At 42.3% G+C, this 8,997-nt stretch overlaps 1 non-coding gene across 1 annotated transcript; it reads right to left on the reverse strand.

Moving 5' to 3' along the window:
* Positions 1-8,540: 8,540 nt before the first annotated feature.
* Positions 8,541-8,659, reverse strand: LOC122548690. Its single transcript, XR_006311313.1, has one exon. It is a non-coding gene; the product is annotated as a 5S ribosomal RNA (ribosomal RNA).
* Between the last annotated feature and the right edge of the window lie 338 nt (positions 8,660-8,997).

The following is an 8,997-nucleotide window of genomic DNA, read 5'->3' on the forward strand; positions in this document are numbered from 1 at the left end:
TATTTCTAAATGGTCACAACCTCAAAACAGAGAAGACACAAAATTGTCCTACCACAAAATATTTCAACTGTCAAGCATTAATCACCTAACTAAAGTGAGGTTTACATTAATTGGCAGCCTGGAGGATCATCATGATATTAAACAGTAATAACGTTCTTTTGAATTACTAACCCACATCAAAATGCTCATCTGCAAATGACATTCAGACCTTCTCATTAACAAAAGTACACAAGAACATGACTAGCAATGTCCTGACTTCCAATAATTGGATACAACTTGGCAACAATGCTGAACAATATTTTGAAATAATTTCCAGCATTGATGTCTAATGATAACCGATGGAAAATGCATTTGTTAGATTCAAGCTGTCACCAAATTGTGACACAAGTGGTAACAACACTGTAGCAGAAAAATAGTGTCCAATTATCATTAGCTCTTTCTAATTTTTTATTTCCATTTTACAGTAATTAGCCTGCAAAATAGTAAATATCATACATTTGTGCTAAACATGCATGAAATACAACTTAAACATCCGATTGAAATTTGACTACAGAACCTTTTGTTAATATTCATGAAAATTACATTTTCTTATGATGAGAGTATGCTTTAAAATTTATTTTAAAGAGAAAATGCACACAGGGTTTCTGAAATATCAGTGTTGTTTTCCAAAGAATTAAAACATTTCATATAAATATTAATGTCTAAGCGAATCATTTACTTAGAAACCATTCAGGTGCTAAAGGACACACAGATAAAACGAGCAGAGACTTAGTAAAGGAGGTCATGTCCAATCAACACTTGAAAAAGATTAAAGGCATCATTTGAAATCAGTACGTAGCATATCCAGTCAATCAATTTAGGGCAGCAATCCACAAAGGAAGTGAAATACTTAGTTACATTGCTAAATCAGTGAAATATAAACTGAAGGATCTTGTGGCGAAATTGTCTAGTGACCTAATGAGATTGAATTTTGATTATGGTCCAGGTTTTACTTCCTTATTAACAAAAGAGATGTTCATTCTATGGGGCTGGAGCAAAGAAGAGTTGAGTCATTGTTTCAAACACACAGTTGCATGCAAGACTGGAGAAACAGGAACAATAAGGTGACTCAGAATCCTCCCCGAGGCACTTGAGGAAGTTGCATGCTTTGGAAATCAGCTCAGGGAATCAGGTAAAATGTTATGGTTGCAATCTTTGACATTATGAAAAGATGGGATCTCCAGCAGAGTATGAATCTTGTAGCAGACAAAGATAATGCCTAAAACTTGGATCACACTGGGCTCATTTTATAGGAGTAGAATGTCTGATAATGGAGTTGACCTCCTTCCATACTGGCAATGAATTTTTCTTTAGATCACTTTTGATGCACAAAAAGGAGATCTAATGTATATTACAAAAGTCCTATGTGCAATATTAAATATAGTTTCATGGCATCAGAGGCTATGCAGTCAGTATTCTCAACCAACTTACTAGTCAAACCAGTTTAAGAGACTGCCTCTGAAAAGAGGCATTTTATTTTTTTAAATGAACTACTTTATTGTAGAGCTGGAACCCAATTGCATCTGGATGCAAAATACATCCATAGTGTTTCAATGGCACTAATCCTTGCACCCTTGTTATGACCTAAGCTGGCATTTGTATTGACTGATCTTTCTGGCACTCTGAACCCATGTACTCCACCTGTGGAGTTGACTGGCATCTGCAGCTCATTGGCTTTATGTTACTGACATGAATGGGCCAATTTATTATTGTCTTCATTTGGTGCCTGCAGCTTCAGGCCAACTCATTTCTGTGCTCATGTCTTTAACCTCTGTGATGAAAAATAGGTAGCAATTGAAGCGCGTCTAGGCAGCCCACCAGAACATGGACACTAGTGGGCTGAGAGAGCTGATTGAGAGATAGAGCTGGGTGTCATCTTGCCAAGTGTTTAATGTATAAATTGATCCCACATTTTTTTTGATGACGTTCACCAGGGTAACGTGTAGGTGAGAGAAAGTAAGGTGGGGGGGGGGGCGGCGGGGCCTGTAAAATTATAAAATAATTCTTGAGGGACTTCACAAATATTTGCACAGCTATGTGGGAGTATATTTTCCCAAGGGTGGCTATGGATGGAAGGGTGGAAGTTGGGAGGACATGGCTAGTAGAGGCTGATGGTAGCGAAAGATACAAATAAGTTGTCAGCTGAAATGGTCTTGGTGAAAGTTGGTACTGCAGATGCTTGAGATTAGAATCAAGAGTGTGGTGCTGGAAAAGCACAGCAGGTCAGGCAGCATCCGAGGAGCAGGAAAATCGATGTTTCGAGCAAAAGCCCTTCATCAGGAATGAGATGGTCTTGTCCAGCTGAGATGACAAGATCAAGGGGAGGCTTCTGCATTATCCCGGCATGGCAGATGATGAAATTTAAATTCAATTCAAAACAGAAATCTGGAATTAAAAGTCTAATGGTAACCTTGAATCCATTGTTGATTGTCAGGAAAAACCCATCTGGTTCACTAATGTTCTTTAGGGAAGGAAACTGCCAACCTTAATTGGTCTGGCCTATATGTGATTCGTAACTGCCTTCTGAGTGCAATTAGGGATGAGCAATAAACACTGGCCCAGCAAGCGATGACCTTATCACTTGAATGAATAAGAAAAAGGTCTGGATAGGCCACTTTATATGGAGGGATAAGTTAAGGGAGACTAGTGAAACTGCAAATATAGATGGAGAATCAAATAACTAACGATGAGGTGTCATTCAGTGCAGAGGCAGAAGGAAGAAAAGAGTGAGGATGTGTTGGTGAAAAGTTCTAGATAGATGATAAGGAACAAGAGTTGCCAAGGAGAAGTGAGACAACAGGTCAAGATGAGGCTGGAGAAGGAGAAGGTGCCAGTGAAGGAGCAGTCATTTGATGAGGGCTGTGTTACTCTTGGGGCAGGACGGTGGTAGGAAAACTAGTCAGAGATGGTGCAAGGTGAGAAACAATTCCAAACAGCAATGTAGATGGCAGCAAAGCTGATGTTTTGGCAAATATTTCTGTCATTTTCATTGTCCGAGAGGAAAAAAGATACATAAGCCAAAAAATGCTGGGTCATGTCATGTTAAATAAAACTAAAAGTGCTGCAAAGTCTGTGATAGTGAGAGAGAAAATAATGCTCTCAGCCAAAGTAAATATTTTTCATTGTGCAGGTGCCAATGGAAAGGACTCAAACATGGAATCAAACAAGTAATGGATACAAGTGAATCACGTATCAGAGACAGACATTCTGCAAGTGACTAGAGATCAGCCATGTGGCAGCATCAAACCCACGCTCACTGAGTGAAGTCATTTCCTTGTGTGACCGGGGAAAATTTCCTATCAATATAGTGAGTATCAGTTAGAGCGCAAGCCGTAGATCCCCCTGAGATAATTAAAAGGTGCAACACGATTGCATATCTTTAGTTTAGATTATGGAATAAAAGGATGTGTCAATTTCTTCTGGATGCAACATGCAAATACTAAGGAGGATGTCAGATAGTTTACTTCATGTCATTCACATCATTTACCTTTCTGTTTATCTTGAGGAGGAAGAATTGATGGATCAATCAAGAGCTGCCAAGGAAATCAATCTCCACGAGATTTCACACAGCTGCCATATTCTTCCACACATCATTTCAGTGGAACAAACACACTGCCATGTAACAAATCTAAAGGCTCTGAATCTGCAGACAGCAAGGTCTGAATGTGCTATCCATGGCAAGGATACCTACAACTAATGCCAACCAGGGCTGGCACTGCCAAAGCCAGTGATAGTAACTTGAGCACTCAAGCAGTCCAAGTGCAGCACAATTTGCTTTAACAGCATTTAACATTGCTCAGAAAGAAACATGGCAACACTTCTACTGATGCTCTTGCCAAACAACCAATAAACTCTTCTCCAATACTGTACAAATGCTGGTTTCCTCTTTATTATTACTCCAACGAATTGTCCCGATGAGTGCAAGATGAAAAATTTTGTTTATTTTTTTAATCAACACTCATGTTCTGTACTACCAAAACAAAATTATGAACCTCTAACATACATTTAAAATGTTAGCAGACTTTCCAGATGATGGATGCTCCCACAAGATCAGCTTATGTGTGACTCAGAAATGTGCTGTAAAAATAATACCCAATTAGAGGCCGACTAGTATATTTAGCCAATGGCCTATTTTTAAAAGATCTGCACAAAATTGCTCCCCAAATGGTGGGGGGACATTTTCCTGAGGCAGTTCAGTTAGCCATGAGAAATACGGAACTTCAGTCAGATGGTGTTTCATAATGGTTGTTTGGAGAAATGCATTTGTACAAAGTGAACAAGCTGCCTTGGCACAGTCATGTGGAATCTTCCTCTGCTATAATTTGTTTTCACTTTAGTTCATGGCAGGCATTCACCAAATGATTTGAAATGCGGGACCAGATTTTCTGTGGAGAGGTGATCTCATGTAGATTTTCACTCTGCTCCTTCTTTTATTAAAAAAAAAGGAGCCCACGTATTTCTGAGAGGAGATTCCAATAAGGATTCCCTCAGTAATGAAGGACTGTACTTCCACTCTGGGAGTTCCTCCCCAGTGCAGAACTGTTAACACTCATCAGGGGTCTTTCCTCTACCACAGATAATTAGACAGACCCTTGGATTCATTATAGAATGGAGGACTGGTATCAGTGAACTACCCCCACCACAGGCTAATAGTGGCTGGAACCCAGAACACAAGAAGCAAAGCAGAAATGCAGTGAATTAGAAATAGGAATAGGATTAGAATTAGAATTAGGTTTCACTGTCACATGTACTCAAGTACAGGAATACTTAGAGGAGAAAGTGAGATCTGCAGATGCTGGAGATCAGAGCTGAAAATGTGTTGCTGGAAAAGCGCAGCAGGTCAGGCAGCATCCAGGGAACAGGAGAATCGATGTTTTGGGCATGAGCCCTTCTTCAGGAATGAGGAAAGTTTGTCCAGCAGGCAAACTTTGTCCCGCCTTGGGGGAGGGGCGTTGGAAATGTGATAGGTAGAAAGAGGTCAAGGTGAGGGTGATAGGTCAGACTAGGGTGGGGGCGGAGAGGTCAGGAAGAAGATTGCAGGTTAGGAAGGCGATAGGTGAATTCGATGGATTTGACTGAGACAAGGTGGGGGGAGAGGAAATGAGGAAACTGGTGAAATCCGAGTTCATCCCTTGTGGTTGGAGGGTTCCTAGGCGGAAGATGAGGCGCTCTTCCTCCAACCGTCGTGTTGTTGTGGTCTGGCGATGGAGGAGCCCAAAGACCTGCATATCCTTGGTGGAGAGGGAGGGGGAGTTGAAGTGTTGAGCCACAGGGTGGTTCGGCTGGTTGGTCCGGGTGTCCCAGAGGTATTCTCTGAAACGCTCCGCAAGTAGGCGGCCTGTCTCCCCAATATAGAGGAGGCCACATCAGGTGCAGAGGATGCAATAGATGATGTGTGTAGAGGTGCAGGTGAATCTGTGGCGGATATGGAAATTTCCTTTGGGGCCTTGGAGGGAGGTGAGAGGGGAGGTGTGGGCGCAAGTCTTGCAACTCCTGCGGTTGCAGGGGAAGGTGCCGCTGAGATAGAAATAGAAAGGTTGAGGAAGGGGAGGGAGGAATCTGAGACTGTCCAGGTGAATTTGAGGTCTGGGTGGAAGGTGTTAGTGTAGTGGATGAACTGTTCAACCTCCTCGTGGGAGCACGAGGCGGCACCGATACAGTCATTGATGTAGCGGAGGAAAAGGTGGGGGTTGGGGCCAGTGTAGTTGCGGAAGATGGATTGTTCCACATATCCTACGAAGAGGCAGGCATAGCTGGGGCTCATGCGGGTGCCCATGGCTACTCCTTTTGTTTGGAGGAAGTGGGAGGATTGGAAAGAGATTCCGTGTTGATTCGGTCGCCTGAGATGGAAATAGAAAGGTCGAGGAAGGGGAGGGAGGGATCTGAGACTGTCCAGGTGAATTTGAGGTCGGGGTGGAAGGTGTTGGTGAAGTGGATGAACTGTTCAACCTCCTCGTGGGAGCACGAGGCGGCGCCGGTACAGTCATCGATGTAGCGGAGGAAAAGGTGGGGGGTGGGGCCAGTGTAGTTGCGGAAGATGGACTGTTCCACATATCCTACGAAGAGGCAGGCATAACTGGGGCCCATGCGGGTGCCCATGGCTACTCCTTTCGTTTGGAGGAAGTGGGAGGAAATGTTATAGTGAGAAGTGTACAAGGTCGCCATTCATCGGTGCCATCTTGTGTACAAAGGTATCAACGTACAAAATCTTAGTTATAAAGTAGAAAATAAAGAAATAAAGTTAAAAGTTTAGCATTACAGGCCTTCTTAAGTGCTTAGCCATGAGCCTGGATTCAAGCTCTTCTATCCCAATCCTGAGACCATCACCAGCACAAGTCCCCTTCCCACACTGCCACAACAAAACTGGATTGTCTTTCTTCAACACCATCTTGCCCCTACCAACTATGATGTCACCATGGACCTGTGCTAGGCCAATCGCGGCAATGCAGCTGCTACTGAAGCTCCACAGAAGATAAGTAAGGTTAATGTAAAAACAAAGTGGCGAAAGAAAGAAATAAAAACAGACAGAGCAGATGAGTCCATGATTGACATTGACTTGAGGTCACACAGGGCTGTAACTCAGGCCTGTTCTGGGCTTCAACTCAAGTCTGCACTAGTCTGCAACTCAAGTCCATGCTGGGCTTCAGCTCAAGTCCATTCTGGCTCAACTCATTGCCATCAATGCCATCTGAGGACGAGAGGTAAGCAGAAAGGAAAAAAAATCAAGAAAAGAGAGAGAAAAAAAAGTGAAGAAATCAAAGGACAAGCTCTGGCTCAGGACCCCTATTTTGTCACCATTTTGAAGAAATGACCAATGGCTGTGAAGGTAATACAATTGACTTGCGAACCATCTAACAAACCTTTGGCCTAATTAGTCACCATAGTATGAACATCTACACTAGCTTACTGCTAAAGGCGCACAGTGAGATAGATCTCAGGAAAATCAAACCCTGCAGTTCTTTGGTAATACAATATAAGAGTGGTCCAGACAATTAATAATACCGGTTCTCATTCAAACTGCTGAAATTCAAGCCCACACAACATTGCATTTACATAATCTAAAAGAGCCAATTCATGCATATTTAACGTCATGAGCAATAGAGAGAGAAAAATGATAGACAAATAATTTAGTACAGGGTAATTGTCAAAACTGCCAAAATTCCTAAAATTGCCAGTATGGCAACGACAAGGTTCATACCTGTCAGAAATCCCTTTAGGTGGAACTAACCTTAATAGATGGATCATACTAATTTTCATAAATCTAAATAAACAGGAAGGACAATATAATGTAAAGTGGTATCAGTAACTGATTGAACAACTGCAATAAGTATTTTTTCAGTAAGACTAATCTTCGAAATGGGTTTCCTGCATCTTGACACTATATTACAGTGCCAGGGTATTTCATCAATAGAATCTATAATAATTAAGTAATTTACCAAATAATCACATCGCCATTAAAACTGGTTACGCAAGAAAAGCTTACAATACTCTTAAAAGGGACAGTGTTCTCGTAATTTTAAATAGAACAAAAGTTTAAGTGGAGGTTAATGAAAGAATAACATGAAAGGCAAGGAATTTAAAACAATAACTGCAGGATTATTGTTTTAAGAAAATCATTTACTACTTTCAGATGAATTGAAAACATTATTCACTTTAAGTTGCCAAAACTGAAGTATCATTAAATAGTTAGGAAAAAATTGAATTTGCTTGTTTTAAATTGGATTAATTGAGTATTTCAATGAAAATTAATTTTCCTCATAACAATGTTGTGACAAATGTGAGAAAATCAATTCAAATTTGTAAGATTTGTACAGAATGTCTTCTCAATGCTGTTTATTTGTCTGGAGAGGGCTGAAGGAGACTGAGGGAGGGGAGAGGGAAGATGGAACTCAGAAACAGGGGAAGTGCTAGAGCCTGTGTTTCATGATTTCTCTCCCTGGCGTCAGTTGAGAGAGTGGCTGCAGTACAAGGCAGCTGGCCTGGGCAGAGTGAGGCTGCCAGTATTGGACTTAAATGGAATGTGAATTTGCCTTCAAGGTGCTCCCATTTGATGAAGCGACAGGTGATAAATTGAGATCTGGAAGTCTGCTGAAAATCTTTCGCTAGTTAGCTGTATCTATTGTGTAGCGGGTGTGCAAACAAGTCCTCCTAACAGGTGTCCTATAATAATTTAATTTGGCTTCAGCTTGTTATGTGACGCTTAATCAAATAGTTTTTGAAAGTTCAGGTACACTGCAGTATTATACTCATCAATTCTTTCTATTACAGAAATTGCTAGAAAACCTCAGTGGGTCTGGCAGCATCTGTGGAGAGAAATCAGGGTTAACATTTTGGCTCCAGGTTTGGGTCTGGTGACCCTTCCTCAGAAGATTTTCTATTATGTCATTGAGAATCTCTAGGACTAAAATTGGGCCCTTGAAGACAGAAACAGAGGAATATATTATTGCCTGGCACAAGACAAGTGCAGAGGGGTGACTTGAGCAGCCACTGCTGGCGGAAAAAGCCTACTGCACCTGGTATTCCCAGGCGGTTTCCCATCCAAGTACTAACCAGGCCTGAGTCTGCTTAGCTTCCGAGATCAGACGAGATCGGGTGTTTTCAGACTAGTATGGCCGTAGGCGCTGGCCCCTGCCTTTTCTCCCTACTTCAAGGCGTGCTGGCCAGCCACATTTTCTTTCTTGCTCTTTCTCTTTATCCCCTTTGGCTTTTTTTTCTCTTTTCTCTTTGCTCTTCCTCCTCCGTGCGTGCTTCCCTCCCTCCGTCCCTCCAGCTGCCTTTCAGCTAGCCCTTGCCCACCAGGCTCCTGTAGTCTCCCACATCCCCACACAGGCCAACTGCAAGCCCTCCCCCTGCTTCATAGGGCCGCAGCCTGCATTCTCTCATCCTTCCACACTCCTCCCCCCCTCCATTTCGGAATGCCGGGCACTGTCCAGTGGGGTACCGCACGGATCAGTACTG

Source organism: Chiloscyllium plagiosum, chromosome 3 (genome assembly GCF_004010195.1).
Source record: "Chiloscyllium plagiosum isolate BGI_BamShark_2017 chromosome 3, ASM401019v2, whole genome shotgun sequence".
NCBI lineage: Eukaryota > Metazoa > Chordata > Chondrichthyes > Orectolobiformes > Hemiscylliidae > Chiloscyllium > Chiloscyllium plagiosum.